This window comes from Quercus lobata, chromosome 2, assembly GCF_001633185.2.
Source record: "Quercus lobata isolate SW786 chromosome 2, ValleyOak3.0 Primary Assembly, whole genome shotgun sequence".
NCBI classification, from domain to species: domain Eukaryota; kingdom Viridiplantae; phylum Streptophyta; class Magnoliopsida; order Fagales; family Fagaceae; genus Quercus; species Quercus lobata.
This window is the reverse complement of record NC_044905.1, coordinates 6,798,250-6,816,936: the sequence shown is the minus strand read 5'-3', so window position 1 is coordinate 6,816,936 and position 18,687 is coordinate 6,798,250. Positions and strand designations below refer to the sequence as shown.

The following is an 18,687-nucleotide window of genomic DNA, read 5'->3' as shown; positions in this document are numbered from 1 at the left end:
ACTCCAATGCTCGTGGTGCATCTAAAAAGTTTTGGATGCAAAAGACTCGACCTAACTGAGTCTTTCTGACATGGTCCTTGTGCTTCATTGCTCTACCCTTTGTGACATTGTTCTTTGGTTTTGTTTTTTTTGTCTCTAGGATTTGCATAGCATAACATTCATGCATTTCATTCTAGGTGTTTTTATTTTTTAAAATAAAAAATAAAAAAAAAGGGAAAAAGGAAGCACATTTTGTTTTTGCACTATTCTTCTTGGTTTTTAAGAACAAGGTTGGTCAATTTATTTTCACATAACATGTTTTTTGTACCTTGTTTAGCTTTGATGAGCTTATTTATTGTACTCTACTAGTTGAAGATTTGTAGTACATGTTGTGTGGGAAAGATGTGTATGGTTTTTGATTACTATGTCTTAATCTTGAAGTCACTTGTTTTTTAAATGTTGGACTTGAACTTTTAGAGAAAGGCATAAATAACCATCTCACCACTGTTCACTAGCCAATCATGAACACCTTAGTGCATATCATAAGATTTTGTGCTCGAGAAAGTGTAGCACATGCACAAAAAGAACATAAGATGAAGTCTCGGTAAAAGTGCTTAATTCTTAAAATCTAATTGGTGTGTACTATTAGGCTTGATGCCAAACTCACATAAACTTAAAATTGGAATGTATATTATGAGGCATAAATACAAGAAACTTACATGATTGCAAGCTTATGATCTAGGAGATGTGGGAGTTATATGATGTAACTCTTTAGGTGATAGTCTCTTTTAAATTCTTTGTGATGAATTTTGTAGACTTTGTGATTGATTGCTATTCACATATCACCTCACATGTATCTCATGTCTTTGCTAGTCGCACACACTACACGAGTTACTCGTTGCCAAACATTGTACATGTTATTGTGTGTGTTTATGGTCTGACCAACCAAGTTTTTCCAATCACTTTGAATTATGTGCAAACTAAATTTGTTACTTGAAAATTTGTGGAGAATGCAAAATTTTTTTAGGATTATTGGGCTTAAAATTCTTGTTTGGAAAATCATATCATCTCATACTCATGCATTTTTGGTCTTAAATTTTAATGCTTTGAGTCAAATCAACTTGTTTTTCAAAAATTGTGTTTTTTCCTGAAAAATATGGTGAGCCTCTGCCTGATTCGATCGGTCCATTCTGTTTTTCGACCAATTGAAATTTTTAAAATTTTAAAATTTTTGAGAGAGGGAGTCTCTGTCTGTTTCGACCGGTCGAGATTGAATTTCGACCGATCGAAACTCGTGTATCAGGTTTTTTAAAAAGCAGAATAGGACTTTTTCAAAGTCACTATTCAAACTTTTTCAAGCTTCTCTCTCTCTCCGCGTTGGCTCTTGGCTCCACCATCAAATTTTTGTTGTTTTCCTTCAAGATTTTTGCAAGGTTTTTGTCCTTAGAAGCCGGTAAGACCCTTTTGCCCTTCTTTTTCAAGTTTCTTTCTTGTTTTCATGCATTTTCCATGCATTCTCATGGGTATTTTCGGCATCTTCAAAATTTTTGGGGTTTTTGATGATTCAAGCCAATTCTTGTGTAATTGATCAATGGGTTTTTGTGCCATGATGTTATATTGATGTTCTCTATAGTTTAATTTGATCAATTTTGTGGTTTTTGAAAAATTGAAAATTCTAGGGTTTTGAATTTGATCCGAATTGAGGATTTTGTCAAATTGGCTTAAATTGATGAAATTGGCTTCTCCAATTGATGTAATTGGTCATTATTGTTGTTATTATATCATGTGTAATGATCAATTCGTCAATTTTTTTTTTTTTAAATTGATCAAGTAGTTTCTATATTTTGGGGCTTTTGTGTTAAAAACCTTTATGTGCAAGCCAATTTTGCAATTTGAATCTTTTTGACTCAATTCACTGCATTAGCACATGCATCATGACATTTAAACTTGTTCATGCATCATATAGATTTTGATTTTTTTTTTTGTTTTTGTGCTAACTTGCAGTCTGCCCTTGGTTTTGGTTTTGTGGTTTTTGTTCTTTCGCTCTGTGTTTTGATCCTTATCTTAGCACCATGCCTAGGAAAACTAGAGCTCATAGGACCACTTCCACTTCCTCTGAGTCTCCACCTAGAGTAGAGCTATTTAAGAATGATAAGTGTAGAGAAGCCTATGACACCTTGAACTGTAGGCGTAAGATCTGGTCTGAACGAGCTGTTGTGTTAGATGCGCTTGATCCGGCCATTAGGGCCAATTTTGAGTCTAGGGGTTGGTTGCTTCTCGTAGAGATAGATCATCCACCTCCGACCACCTTGATTAGAGAGTTATACTCGAATCTCTCTTGCCACGTCTATGATTCCAACACCCTTGTTAGGAGTTGGATATGAGGTGTAGAGTTCACCATTACCTCTCGGGTGGTGGTTGAGGCTCTTGGGGTGTCGGTTGTTCGGGATGCTGACTATCCCTATGATGAGTCACCGTCTTTAGATGTTGTCATGTCTTGCATCACTGGATCATCTATCCAATGGGGTTCTGATCCTCGGATCACGTCCGCTAAGCTTACCGAGACTGCCTATCTCTTCTTTAGGATTGCGTGTCATTCCTTGTGGCCTATCTCTCACTTCCACACCATCCCTTTAGAGCGATGTGTGTTTTTGTACGCCTTTGCTTCTGGAGCGTCCATCAGTTTTCCTCACTTGTTCCTTCGTTCTTTGAACAAGGTTCATAGGAGTTCTGCCATAGGGCATGCGCTGATTCATCCTATTTTCATTCATAGGATTCTGCTCTATTTAGGTCTAGATGGTTTTCCGTCAGGTGAGCCTGTTCATGTGATAGCTCCCATAGGTGCCACATTTCTTCGTCAGAGGGCTGCTCAGTTGAGAGTTCCTCCTTCTCGTCCTAGAGGTGCGTCATCTAGTAGTGTTCCCCCTCCTCCCTCTTCTACAGGTACAGCTGCTGCTGAGACTTCAGGTGCTGCTGCTGATGCTGATGCTGCTGTTCCTCCACCGACTGCTACGGATGATTCAGACATTCGTCGCACGTTGGATCATGTCTTGACCATTCAGGCGGCTTAAAGACAGATTTTGATGGACGTGCTTGATGAGATCCATGCCTTGCGTGCGGAGTTGGCGTAGTTTAGACCACCTCCCTTTTGATGATGGATATCTTGTTTGCCCTTCGGCATTCCGTCACAAAAAGGGGGAGTACTTGTAGAGTTTTTACTTTCAGGGGGAGACTTTTTGATTTTGGTTGGAGCTTGTGGAGTTTTAGATTGTATCTAGGTGCTTCACTGTGTACTTAACATTTTTAGCTCTTACCTTGTTTTTGATGGGATATTCATGTTAGGGGGAGTTTTATGTTTTTGTTGGTACTTTATTTGTTTCTTGTTTCAAACTGCTTATTGATTTATATTTATGAGTTATTCATTGATATATGTCTTTATTTGTGTGTTGTTTGAAATCAAGAAGTTATTTTGTTTACTTGTATTATTTCCACACATGCGGTTATGCATTTTGTTTAGTATTTCAGGAAATATACAGGTTAATTCAATTGAGCTGCTGTCTACACTTGCAACTGATGGATAGTAGTTAGGATTGAATTTGGTTTATGAGCATTTTTTTTGTAAAGGGTTTTTCATTTTGTAAACTTTGAGCTTCTAAGTTGTGTTTTGTCACGGATTGCCAAAGGGGGAGTTTGTTAGGTTCTAAAGTGTAGGACTTTATGTATTTAGAACTCTAATTTGTATTGTTGGCAAACCATGATCAAAACAATGTGTTTAGAAGTGTTTAAAGCTTCCTCAAAGTTGTATGTCAATGTAAAGTTGGAATCGAGTGTAAAGCAGAAAGCACTATGGCTTTCGACCTGGCTCGATCGATCGAAGCTTAGGCTCGACCGATCGAAGCTCGGGCAGATTGCTTTTCTGCAGAATTTTCCAACTCAACCCTAGTTGTTTTAAAACGTTTTTAGGGTTTCTTATTTGTCCTAAGTATAAAAGGCAAACCCTAGCCACGTTTTAGTGTTGCTCATATTGCGGTTTGTGTAAATCTCTTGTGAGATTTAGAGGAGCTTTCCTTTACACAAACTTAGGGTTTTCAAGGAGGAGATATTCTCTACACCTTGAAGATCAAAACAGTTGCTGCAATTAAAGCTTAAAGAATACACAAGCGGGGGTGCTTGTAGCTGGTGGGAATCCAAGAAAGAAGGAGTCCGTGGATTCGGAGCTTGCACGTGGTCGTGTCAATAAGTTCTACTGGTTGGTAGCATTAGGAAGTCAAGCGGGGGTGCTTGTAAGTCCTTTTGTATGAACTTTGATTCTTTCAGATAGTGGATTCAAGTTTACCTTGAGGATAGCTAGGTCAAATCCTCCCCAGGTTTTTACCGGTTTGGTTTCCTAGGTGATCATATCGTATGTTATTTATTTTCCGCTGCTTTGCATGATTTGATCTTTATTATTGTGATAACCTAGACTTGTTTAATTGGACTAAGTAACAACTTGGCTAATTACCTAGGTTTATTCAATTGTTTAAGGGGTCTAAAAACTGTCAAACCCCAACTGTGAGCATTTTATACAATATTTCAATTTTTTTTTAAAAAAAAATTTAATCTGCACTCTGCACTAACACTACACGTATGGCACACTGCACATAGTATATTAGCACACCACAAGCCACATGGTGCACAGCCCCCACGTACTGTCACTGACTCCGTTTATTATATATTTATTTTGTTGAAATTGAATTTTTTTATTAAAAATATTATAAATAAAAATTAAAGTTAATTAAAATATTTCAGTAAAACTAATTAATAATATTAAAAATATAGTGAAATCTATTAATAATAATAAAAATAAACCTGTATTAAAAAAAAGTTGAATAATAAATTAAATTAATAAAAATAATTTTTGTCAAATAGATACTAAACCCATCTACTACATAAGCATAGAGCATCTTAGCACACCATAGACACATGGCGCACGGCCCCACACACTATCACCAACTTCACTAAAACACAGCAACATGGCCCACTGCCCCCACACATCTATATATATATATATATATATATATATATAAAACCGAAACCTCTGCTGGCACCACAATTTTCCACGTTAGCACAATATTTAAAAAATAAAAAATAAAAAATAAAAACATTATAACACCTCAAAACCCTAGCAACCTTACCCCTCTCTTAAGTTAAAAAATATAAAGTCACAGTTTCTGCAAACTCTCTCTCTCCAAACGTAAATATCAAATTCAACCCCTTTAATTTCTCTTTATATTTTTGAGGCTTCTATAGAGTTATAGTGAGTTATGCTAATTTTGTTTTGTGTGTGTGTGTGTATAGATGGTCATAATACTCCGGTATTCCAAGAAAAGTTTGTATTTTCGTTAATTGAAGGCCTTAGAGAGATAAGTGTTGCAGTTTGGAACAGCAATACAAAAGACGATTTCATTGGCAGCGGAAAGTAATTACTTTGTCTCATATTTTTGTTTTTTGAATTGATTTTGTGTGCTTTTTAGACCCTTTTGGATCAATTTTTTTAATTGGGTTTTTTTTTTTTTTTTTTTTTGATAGGGTCCAATTGGGGAAGGTTCTTTCAACCGAACCCTCTGCTGGCACCACAATTTTTCACGTCAGCACAATATTTAAAAAATAAAAAATAAAAACAAAAACATTATAACACCTCAAAATCCTAGCAACCTTACCCCTTTCTCAAGTTAAGAAATATAAAATCACAGTTTCTGCAAACTCTCTCTCTCCAAACGTAAATATCAAATTCAACCCCTTTAATTTCTCTTTATATTTTTGAGGCTTCTATAGAGTTATAGTGAGTTATGCTGATTTTGTTTTTTGTGTGTGTGTGTATAGATGGTCATAATACTTCGGTATTCCAAGAAAAGTTTGTGTTTTTGTTAATTGAAGGTCTTAGAGAGATAAGTGTTGCAGTTTGGAACAGCAATACAAAAGACGATTTCATTGGCAGCGGAAAGTAATTACTTTGTCTCATATTTTTGTTTTTTGAATTGATTTTGTGTGCTTTTTAGACCCTTTTGGATCAATTTTGTTAATTGGGTGTTTTTATTTTTATTTATTTTTATATAGGGTCCAATTGGGGAAGGTTCTTTCAAAAGGTTACGACGATCGCACTTGGTATCTGTATACTAATAGTGGGGGGTAAGTGCTATAAATTACTAACCCTTTTAAGTGTATAATCTGTTTCTAAAATTATCTATAATATTTTGTCTTCCGAAAATTTTATCTCTTTAATTTTATTATATTATGTTTCTTAAGCTATAGACAGATTTTCTTTGTTTCTTATTTTCAATAATAAATCATTTTATTGGAATACCGGTAATTATTTGAGAAATCCAATATGTTCATATCTCTATAGAATAGAGAATAGTAGAAGCCAATTTTATTACAACTACTTAAATTGAGTTGACTTAATTCTGTACAATTACAAAGTATAACATGAAAGATAATGAAATTAATTGTTATAATTTTTATTTTCTTTCCATGTTTTGAATTTCCATGTTTTTATTGTTGATGAGAAATTAAGGCTCAGTTGCACAATATGTGTAAATTCTTCAGAAGACTACTTTAAATAGTAAGTCAATGTGTCTCTTACATTTGGGTATTAGTTAGAATTATTTTCAAATGATTGTACCAATAAAAGTGAATGTGTATAAATTTTGTTTAACTATCACGTGCATCGCACGGGTTAGCGACTAGTAGGTACTATAGCCAAATTTCGTATCTCCAAAAAAAAAAAAAATAATAATAATAAATTTAATAAATATTTATAGCTATAAAAAAAGACCTGATTTATAATTTTTGGACCCCAAAATTGCCAAAATTGTTGAACCGGCACATAACAAAAGTCAAGGCCTTTTTTTCTTTCTATTGTTCCTATCTATATATGTGTATCCCAACCCAAATATTTTATCTTGCCTTACATCGTTGTCATTTTAAATTTATAAGTTTGGACTACATATATTTTTTATCAAAAAATCACCGCCAATGAACACAAACAGAAACGATGATGAAGGGTGTGGCAGTATTGGGACCATACTTGTTGAAGATTTTTAGCTTGATTTGAAGTTCCACATAACCTCCCCCATAGTTAATACAATTCTTAACAGTTAAGAAACATAACTCATATATAAATCAAATACCAAATTACAAGACACAAAATGACAAAAAAAAAAAAAAAAAAAACTTATTTTTACAAAAAAATCCTACCTTCAAAAAAAGAACTAACAAGACAAATGCAAATTACAAGTCACACGTAATATGACTTGACAAATACAGAGCTTATTTTCAAACAAAGCTAAATTAACTAAGATGATAACTTTTTCAGATGACTTTTACTTTTCTAATGTTTGCCTCTTGAATGGTTACATGGAAATGGCATACACCAATTTATTGCACCACACCATATTTTAATTTATTAAATGATACCTAATCAAATTATGCATATCGCACCATACCATATTTGAATTTATCACATTACACCTAGTCAAATTATGCATATACTTGAGCATGAAGGCGAGGAGTGAGATAGACTTCAAGTGGGGTAGCTTTTTGGTTTGTAAGTCCACCTTTCTCTGTCATGTCCATAGGTTCATCTGATGGGCTTGAAATTTCAAAAGCATGCAACAAAGTAGCAAGTGTGAGTTGCATAACTTGCAAGGCAAATGAGATCCCAGGCACATTCTTCTACCACTACCAAATGGTATCAATTCAAAATTTTGGCCTCTAACATCAACACCCTTGTGAGTTGTAATAAATCTTTCAGGTTGAAATTCACTAGGATCCACCCACACATTTGGGTCTCAATGGAGTTTTGGAAGATTAACAATAAGTGGTGTGCCTGCTAGGACGTGGTAACTAACCAAAGTACAGTATTCCATTGACTCGTGTGGCAATAGGAGTGGTACAGCAGGGTATAAACGCATTGTTTCTTTGAGGATAGCATGGAGACATACCAAATTTTTCATATCTGATTCCTTCACTTGCCTTTCTCTACAGATATGGATGTCTAATTCTTCTTGAACTTTTGTTAAGGTCTCAGGGTTGCTAAGAAGCAAAGAGAGAGCCAATGTCAATGTTATTGTTGATGTGTCTGAAGCCGCTGAGATAAGGACCTTCAAAAGTAACATAATATGAATTGGAGGTTAGAATGTTAGATGGTCGGCTAAAGCTTTAAGCTTTCTAGCCATGGTCCAAGAATCAAATTCAATAGCAGCAAGAATTCAGATTGCTTTAAGAATTCAAAACTTATGCTATTTGATTATATATGGCTTAATATTTGACAAGAAAATGAAATGCCTTCAAGTTTAGGATTTAAATAAACCATTATGCACAAGATAATTATCAGGAAATTGTTTGAACCTTTTAATTCTGTAACATGAAGTTCCAAATCCACGTTGAATTTTATGTGAGATAGATGTGGTAAATGCTTCTTACGTGGGGAATATAAATATTCAACACTACTTTTTGTGATGTATTTATGCTCCATTAATTGTGGTACGTCATGTTAGGTTCTAAAGTCTTAGGATTTTATGTATTTAGAACTCTAATTTGTATTGTTGGCAAACCATGATCAAAACAATGTGTTTAAAAGTGTTTTAGTCTAGCTCAAAGTTGTGCTTTTATGTAAAGTTGGAATCGAGTTAAAGCAGGAAATCATTGTGTCTTTTGGCCTGGCTTGATCGATCGAAGCTCGGGCAGAATGATTTTCTGCAGATTTTTCCAACATAGCCGTAAGTGTTTTAAAACGTTTTTAGGGTTTCTTATTTGTCCTAAGTATAAAAGGCAAACCCTAACCACGTTTTAGTGTTGCTCATATTGCGGTATGTGTAAATCTCTTGTGAGATCTAGAGGAACTTTTCTTTACACAAACTTAGGGTTTTCAAGGAGAAGATTTATCTACACCTTGATAATCAATTCGGTTGCTGCCATTGAAGTTTAAAGAAAACACAAACGGGTGTGCTTGTATCTGGTGGTGAATCCAAGAAAGAAGGAGTCCGTGGATTCGGAGCTTACACGTGGTCGTGTCAGTAAGTTCTATTGGTTGGTAGCAATAAGAAGTCGAGCGTGGGGGCTTGTAAGTCTTATTGTATGAACTTCGATTCTTTCAAGATAGTGGATTCAAGTTTACCTCGAGGATAGCTAGGTCAACTCCTCCCCAGGTTTTTATCGGTTTGGTTTCCTGGGTGATCATATCTTGTGTTATTTATTTTCCACTACTTTGCTTGATTTGATCTTTGTTATTGTATAACTTAGACTTGTTTAATTGGACTAAGTAACAATTTGGCTAATTATCTAGGTTAAATAAATTGTTTAAGGGGTCTAAAAACTATCACGTCATATGCTTGATTTTATTATATTTTGACAGTTTTTAGACCCCTTAAACAATTGATTAAACCTAGGTAATTAGCCAAGTTGTTACTTAGTCCAATTAAACAAGTCTAGGTTATCACAATAATAAAGATCAAATCAAGCAAAGCAGCGGAAAATAAATAACATAAGATATGATCACCTAGGAAACCAAACCGGTAAAAACCTGGGGAGGATTTGACCTAACTATCCTCAAGGTAAACTTGAATCCACTATCTTGAAAGAATCGAAGTTCATATAAAAGGACTTACAAGCACCCCCGCTTGACTTCCTAATGCTACCAACCAGTAGAACTTATTGACACGACCACGTGCAAGCTCCGAATCCACTGACTCCTTCTTTCTTGGATTCCCACCAGCTACAAGCACCCCTGCTTGTGTATTCTTTAAGCTTAATGGCAGTAACTGAATTGATCATCAAGGTGTAGAAAATATCTCCTCCTTGAAAACCCTAAGTTTGTGTAAAGGAAAGCTTCTCTAGATCTCACAAGAGATTTACACAAACCGCAATATGAGCAACACTAAAACGTGGCTAGGGTTTGCCTTTTATAATTATGACAAACAAGAAACCCTAAAAACGTTTTAAAATAAATAGGGCTGAGTTGGAAAATTCTGCAGAAAAGCGATCTGCCCGAGCTTCAATTGGTCGAGCCTAAGCTTCGATTGATCGAGCCAGGCCGAAAGCCACAGTGCTTCCTGCTTTAAACTCGATTCCAACCTTACATTGACATACAACTTTGAGCTAGTTTTAAACACTTCTAAACACATTGTTTTGATCATGGTTTGCCAACAATACAAATTAGAGTTCTAAATACATAAAATCCTAAACTTTAGAACCTAACATATTTCATTTTAAACTTCAATTATTTTATAAAACAATGTAAAAACAATATATGATAAGTAGTGATTCATAAAATATAAAGTGGAATACAAAAAGTAGTATAGAGAATTTGTATTTCTTATATGAGCCATGTGTTTATCTATCTAAAAAATTTAATTGGTACTCTTGGAAGTCAATACAAATTCAATAGAGCAGTGTTTATAACACAAATTATTTTATACAATTTTACAAACACAAAACAAAAAAAACGTTATAATTTCATTTTTTTTTTTCACCTGTTAAAAATTGTCTTAAATAACGTGTGTGTAACAAGTTAACCTAATTCAAAATATGTAGCAAATGAGATTTTGGAAATATATTATACTATGTGTGAATTAATAGGGTTATCAAAAGCTTACCAAGCATGTAGCTTTGATGATTGTATCAACATCATAACCGGAAGTCTCATCATCATCGGTGACAATATATAGCATTACATCCATAAAATCTTGGTAATCGTTCACCCCACCAGAAATTTTCCTCTGCTTATGCTCCTTTAGCCATTCTTCAGTCACATCATCCAATTCTTTTGCAGTTTTCTTCATAGCTTTCTCGCTCCCCCTTATGTCAAACCACCTTAGATATGGTAGTGCATCTAAGACCACAAACTCTCCACTCAAATCTATAATCTCTCTCAATGCCTTTAGGCACTGATCATTTCTATCATTCTCAACCTTGGTCATAGCCTTACCAAATCGTTGTCCAACATATAACGTTTAGGGTTGTGTACCCAAGCCATCTCTCCATCTCTCCATCTCCGATAACACCTTGTTGTTTTTGACCAATAGCTTATGTGTGTATTGGGATAATGCTTATTTTGCTGAAAATTGAAAACTGAAAACTGAAAACAATAAAAAAAAATATTTTGGTTACTGTTTATTAATGAAATCAATGTTCATTTGCCAGTTTGCACTGTTCATTTACGTGTGTGGAGGAGAAAAAAAGAGGGAAAAAAAAAATAAAGAAATGTGTGGATGAAAAATAAAATAAAGAGATAAGGGAAAATAAAATAAAGAATAAGAAATTAAAATTGAGAAATGCTTATGCAATATTTTCACAATGCTTTCACAATAAATTTTAAGTAGTGGGTTGTTATTAGCTAATACTGGTGAGAAAAAAAATAATTTAAGTTGTGTTCAAATTAAAATTAATAACAATTTACCACATATGGCTTGTGAAAATATTGTAAAAATGTTTAGAACGAAACACTTCTTATTAAAATTAGATGATTCTATGACTCATTATATCATTGCTACAAGTGCTCCACTAAATTTGTTAAAACAAAATCATCGGAAAATTTAAAAATATTACTGTTGGGAGATTTAAAATATATAGTATTTGAGAATTTGAAAATTATAGTGAATGAAGGAAGATTGAAAAAAATATAGTAAAAAAAGAATGAAGAAATAATATTTAAATGGGATAGGGAAATGCTAGAGAATATGTTGGAAAGTGTATTTGAAAAAGTAGGTAGGTAAAAGGTGAAATTAACTGTTTACTCTTCAAACAGAACAAAAATTTGAAGAAACTGTTAGAGATGCTCTTACGTACCCAAAGATCTTCTCTTGTCTTACCTCATTTCAGCTTGCTTGTCAGCTTGTTGCTTTGTTTGTTTAATCGTGAAGTCAAGGATTTTGATAGAAAAATAGAAGAGAAGGTCATTTAGTGGAGGACTCAAAACTGCATGCAAGCTTATTGAGAAGGTCTTGCTTTTCCCATACACGCAGAACAGAGAACGATTTTGCACATGCCCTAGGCCCTAGCAAGATTAGAGAGGGAAATAGAAGTGTAAGGTTGAAATTTTATCAACTATCTTGTTGGCTTTATTCCGTGCCAAATTTGCTTGTATTTTAGCAATTAGTAACCCTGTATTTAGGTGGGAATCATGTAAGGGTAGTGTGTGAGAAAGTATGAAGAAATGCTCAAGATTGTGCAAAGAAGCAAGGACTCGTGACTGGATCTCGCGGGTGGCTTACGGCTTGCAAACCACCAGAAGTTGCACATGTGCCAAGCATGCCAGAAGTTGAAGCGTCATGCCAGCTGTTGCACTACAGGACAAAAGTCCCAGGCTGGCCAGGCTGTTAACTCGTGACTTGAACTCGCGACTCAGTCCAGTCACGAGGCCAAGTCGCCAGACCACCCTATTTGGGAAAAATTGACTCTTCGCATTCCTTTCTCACCCCACTATATATAGACCCTTATACCCACAAAATAGAGAGAGCTTCCAGAGAGAATTTTGAGAGAGAAACCCTAGAGAAAAACAAGATTAACTCATCCACAATATTTACATAGAGACTCTTCAAATTCCTTTACTCTCTTCCTCTCCATTGTTACATCCTTGAGAGGCACATTACCAAAACCTTTTCTCACCATACCTATATTTGTGAGAAGGCCATTTGGTGTTTGGGAAGTAGTTAAGAAGGGACCAATTTCATATTGGTTGATGCTATGGTCAAATAGCGGAATCTGGTAAGCTAAAGAAGAAATAGGTTTGGCGTAACCTTGTTGGAGTAAGAGCTTGGAGGGCTTAGGTACATTGGGTAGATTAGGCTTGAAGGGTCTTCTGCTATTCATGTATCCCAACTACATTCTTTAGTGGATTATTTACCGCTTGGAGGGCGGCGGAGAGGTTTTACGCCGAAGGCTTCGATTTCCTCTTTGATTACACATCGTTGTGTTATTCTTGTGTTTGCATCTCTCTTCCCTTAATCTTTGCCATTTAATTTCTATTGTGGATGTTATTTTATTTGGTTTAGATTGTTCATCAATTCTATATTAAGTTTTTGTTCATATTCCGTACATTAATTGTTTGATATTAAGCTTGAATTGGTAATTTGTTAATTGGGGTCTAAATGTTCATAGTGTTTTATACACTAATTGAACTTTCAAGAAGGATCAAACGTTGGGCTAGAAACTATACCAAGCAATCAAATCTACCTTTATTCTAGGAAAAATAAAATAAAATAAAATCCAGAAAGTGTAGAGTAGGCTTTTGCAAAAAAAGTTCAGAAACCTCTGCAATTGGGTATGAAATGAGAACATTTATCCCTTTTTTATTTATTTATTTATTTATTTTTTAAGCTGATGCATGGTTCTATATAATGGATTAGTTTGTATGATGGATCCAAGAAAATAAGTTTGGCAAATTACAACTTATAACTTATCTACCTGTGGCTTGGTCGAAATTTAAATTACCTACCCATGATTTGAAATTTGACACTTTACTCATTTGAGGTTAGCTCAGATAGGTTTTTTTAACCTATCTCTGTTAAAAACTAAGCTAAATATATAATTTTGCTCCAATTTTATGTCTCTCTCCTCCAAAAATACAAAAAAATAAAAATAAAAATACAAGATCAAATAAGATAAAAAAATAAAATAAAAATCTAACAGAACTTGCATTATGAGATTTCAAACCACAGATAGACAACTTAAATTTTAGTCAAATCTTAAATGGGTAAAATATCAAATTTTAAACTACAGGTAGGAAATTTAAATTTCAGCTAAACTATAGGTGAGTAAGTTGTAATTTGCTCAAATAAGTTAGAAACCTGTCGAGTTTTTCAATTAACTTCTTCTCAATTTTTTAACTTCTGTCTCAATTTTCTTTATTATATCATAAATATCAATAATTGTTATTATCATATTAATGGTTCAAGATCCATCTTACCTCGTTAGTAAAATGAAATTGGATAAAATATCATTTGGTCGGCATAACATTTCTCTTTTACAAATGTAGTTGTTACTATCACTTTGATTATGATCGAAATACTTCACCTAATGCTATATTGATGTGGCTCAATAAGAGCATAACAACAATAAATACTACGTTTCAACTTTCGATAATATATAAATTCCGTTGTCTGTTTTGTATATTAGAAAATTGTAGTTGTAGAGTTTTCTCTTTGCCAACAATAAATGAGTTTTTTTGCAAACAAGTGTTTCAAGCTTCCACGAATGAGTTTGTTAGTGTGTTCTAATAAACTTCCAGCTTTCTAATTATAAATAAGAAAAAAAAAATATTCAAACCTGTACCAGACTTGAATGAATGGTATTAACACATGAAAATAAATCAATTCTAGGTTGATATTGCATCTGGAAACTTTAGGGCCCGTTTGGTAGAGGAGTTTGAGTAAAGTTGTTTGTAGTTTTTTGAAATACGTGTGAGTGAAAAAGTGTGTAACGTTGTTTAAAAACTGAAAATGAGTTGTTTAACAACTCTACCAAACGCACTCTTATTGTTTAGAGATAAAGAATTTTGACATGACAGATATTATTACTATAAATATGATAGGATTTAAAATTTTTTTTTTTTTTGGATAGGAAACTGAGTTCATTAAGATGAAATTGAAGTACAACAAGGCAACTAAACTACAAAGGGTACAATTTAGGCACATTCTAGTTGGAGGAGATGTTGAACCATAGGAGGATTAATCCACTTCCAAACCTGATAAGTACCATTACATCAAGCATAACTAGCTAGCTCATGAGCTACCTTGTTGTATTCCTATTCCCTTTTCAACCGCTAAATTTTCCAACAATTGAAGGTCTCAAGGATGCTATTAATCCCCTGATGCAGATGGCCAAGACTGCCATTTGTATTCCCAACTTGAATATCTTGGACAACCATAAGAGCATCTGATTCTATATAAATCTGTGACAGCTCTAGCTCCTTAGCCAAGAGCACTCCATTCTCAACTGCTAATATCTCTGTCTCTTTGCTGGAATGTTGGTTAGGGAGAGTCTTGCACATTGCTGCTATGGTGTCGCCTTTTCTATCCCTTATGACTACCCCAATATTAGACAATTTGCCATCAGCTGAGGTAGCTCCATCTACATTTATTTTGAACACACCTGGAGGTGGGCATTTCCACCCTAAAACCATTGGCTGTTGGTTTTGGCAGCAGATAGTACTTGCTTCTTTGAAGTCAAGGATAAGTCTCCTGGCATAGTTCCAGACCTATGCAGGGGAGTGGTCAGTATCTTCGAAGACTATTTAGTTGCTATTGTACCAAATGGCCCAAGCCAGCCCGAAAAAAGTTTCAAGATATTGGGGGTTTCCATTAGACAAAAATTCCATAGCTATATCTGATATGTCTAAGGGTCTTGCTTTCAGATTCACTGGGCACTCAAATAGTATTTTGAAAGCTCGAAATTGGGTGAAAAAACAAGAGCTGTTTAGACCCCTAATTAAAGATTACGGCTAGATTGCTTTTACTTTTACTTAAACTAAGTGCAAAAATAAGAGTAAATGAAGCACAATCAACTGATACTACTTTGGTGCATAAACATGAACAACAAACAATAAAAGTAAAGCACAAGAGTAAGGGAAGAGAGATGCAAACACAAGATAACACAGCGATGTGTTATCGAAGAGGAAACCAAAGAACTCGGTGAAAAACCTCTCTGCTACCCTCCAAGCAGTAAATCGATCCACTAGAAAATAAATTGGGATACACAAATAGCAATAGACCCTCCAAGTCTAATCTACCCAATGTACCTAAGCCCTCCAATCTCCTACTCCAACAAGGCTTCTCGGAACTGTGTATTGTCTACCAAGAGACCCTCCAAGTCTAATATGCCCGATTGCATCTGCCAAGCCTTACCGACTTCTTTTGGAAAATCCCCAAAGTTTCTTAAGCTCCAAAACACTCTCTACACTCTGAATAGGTGTGGGTTGTGTTTGAGTACAAATCTCCTCTCAAGGCATAACAATAGGAGAGGGAAGGAAAAGAGGCTAGAATGATTTCTCACTAAGGATGAGTAGCTCTCTCTCTAAAAGATGGGTGTGTGTGTTGTAGAAAACCTATCTAAGGTTTTTCTCTCTAAATCGCCTCCTTTACATTTGTGGGTAATGAGGGTATATATAGTATGGGTGAAGGGTAAGAGAGTCATATTTAAAAATCCTTCAGGCAGAGAGTCTCGTGGGTATCTTGCGGGAAGGCCTTACCCGCAAAATACTAGTGAAATTGACAACCTGGCATGACTCTTTAGCTTCCAGTCATGTGTTTCTCACATGCCCTTTTCGCGGGTTAGCTTCTCATGAGTTTCTCGCGAAATCCACTGATCTTCAATTAAGCTTGAGTCTTCACCAACTTAATATTAAACCCAATACAATAAAATCCCACAAAATACCAGGAACAAAATTAAAGAAATTATAACACTTTTTGTCATAGAATAAAGCCAAAATAAAATATAGTTGTAAATCACAACTTTACAGATTTAAACATGTAACAAGGCGTAGGTAGCAATCAAATGCTTCTCTAATAGGAGACAAGATTAATTCTAACTCCAAATCACCTACTTTGATATCGTAGTAGATTATTGATTATCCAAAAATTTAAATTTATGAAATAATAAATTTAATTATTTAAATAACACTCTAACTGATCTGTTTTAAATTGAAGGTAATGTTTAAAACTTTGACAGAATAGTTTTAGCTAAAGAAAACTAATGTATTTATAGTGACCTATATGAAGAAAACACCCAACTTTGTAGTACAACTCATAAGATCAAAGTTTTTTATTTATTATTTTCATATTACATATGATCAATTGATATGATTTATCATACAATACCATTCAAAATACGTATATGCTTGAGTAGCAAGGCAAGGAGTAAGATTGACTTCCAGTGGGGTGGCTTTTAGGTGGGTAAGTCCAACTTTCTTAGTCATGTCCACGGGATCATTAGATGGGGTTGCAATTTCAAAAGCATGCAACAAGATACTTAGTATGAGTTGTGTAACTTGTAGAGCAAATGAAATCCTAGGCACATTCTTTTACCGCTGCCAAATGGCATCAACTCAAAATGTTGGCCCTTAACATCAACACTCTTGTGAGTTGTAAGTAATCTTTCAGATCGAAAGTCAGTTGGATCCACCTATACACTTGGGTCTCGATGGAGTTTTGGAATATTAACAAGCGCCGTGTACCTGTTGGGATGTTATAGCCAGCCAAAGTACAGTCTTCCAAGGACTCATGTGGCACTAAGGGTGGTCTAGCAGGGAATAAACATATTGTTTCTTTGAGGATAGCTTGGTGGTATTCCAAAATATTCACATTTGATTCCTTCACTTGCCTTTCCCTACCAACTTGGTTGTCTAATTCTTGTGGAGCTTTCTTTAGAACTTCATAGTTATTGACAAGTAAAGAGAGTCTATGTCAATGTTATTGTTGTTGTGTCTGTGGCCGTTAAGATAAAGGCCTGCAAAAGTAATATAATTGTAATGTGAGGAATTAATAAGTGGTCTGCGCTTGATCTGTTTGTTTTAATGGAAACCATTATGTGAAGATAATTTTTCACATCTTCTCGTATTTGGTAGTATCCAAAAAAATAGATCAAAGGAAAACTATCTCTTAACTTTCTTTATTTACCTCAAAAACTGCTATTTTGCATAATTGACGCCAATAGGGACCATAAGAGCATTCGCACTGGGGATTGCAAATTTCAAATGTAAGGAATTGTATATGTACACACTATTGCGAAAAAATTTGCAATTGTGCTACAGTGCAATTCTACATGTAGAATTGCATTGTAGCACAATTGTAAAAATAAAAACATTATCTTATTCCTTTTCTCTCTCATCAGCTCTGACTCTCCCACTCACTCAACTCTGTCCTCGTCTCTCTCTCTTTCAGATTTCTCCCTCTCCCTTTCCTCTCTCTCAGTGTTGTTTGCTCCGATGGGTTTGATATGGCTTCGATGGGTTTGCTCCAATGTGGGGTGGTTTGCTCTGATTGGTGTATCATAGGTCAAGTGGTGGATCGACATGGTGAGATGTGGGTTATGGATTTGGGTTGATTTGGGCATGACGGAGCTGGGTGTTGATCTGGGTTGATCTAGGTGTGGATCAGAGATTTTTGATTTGGGTGTTGATTTTGGATTTGGGATTGGCGTGACAGAGCTAGGTGTTGATTTTAGGTTTGGGATCAGCGTGGATTGGCAGAGATCGGAGATCGTGGTGGCGGTGTGGGTCTGGGTCAATGATCGGGTCACAGAAGTGGAAGATCTCGGTGGTGGTGGGAAAGGCTTGTTCTTGTAGTTTGGGTTTTGGGTTGAAGTGATTGATTTCGGTGAAGAGGGTGACAAATCCCGAGGATGAAGAAGAAGGGTTTTGTTGGTTAACGGGTTTTGGTGTCATGGTGGTTTTTGTGTGGTGGTGATTGGGTTGTGTGGAGGTGGTGTGCTTAAGAGGGTGGTTGCTGTGTAGATGGGTGTATTGAGTTTTCTTTGGTACTTGACCATTGGTTGAGAAAGAGGAAGGGAGATAGAAATGAGAGAGAGAATTAAATATATTTTATTGTATAATTTATATTATTTTAATGTGTAGTATGGTGAAATAAAAGTTGGGATGCTGGTGTATTATAAAATGGTATTGTATAATAGATAAAATGACTTTTTGAAATGGTAAAATAGAATAGAATGAAGATA

The 18,687-nt window shown here is 35.0% G+C and overlaps 1 pseudogene; it reads right to left on the bottom strand.

Moving 5' to 3' along the window:
• Positions 1–7,492: 7,492 nt before the first annotated feature.
• LOC115958221 lies at positions 7,493–10,937 on the bottom strand (annotated as a pseudogene).
• Between the last annotated feature and the right edge of the window lie 7,750 nt (positions 10,938–18,687).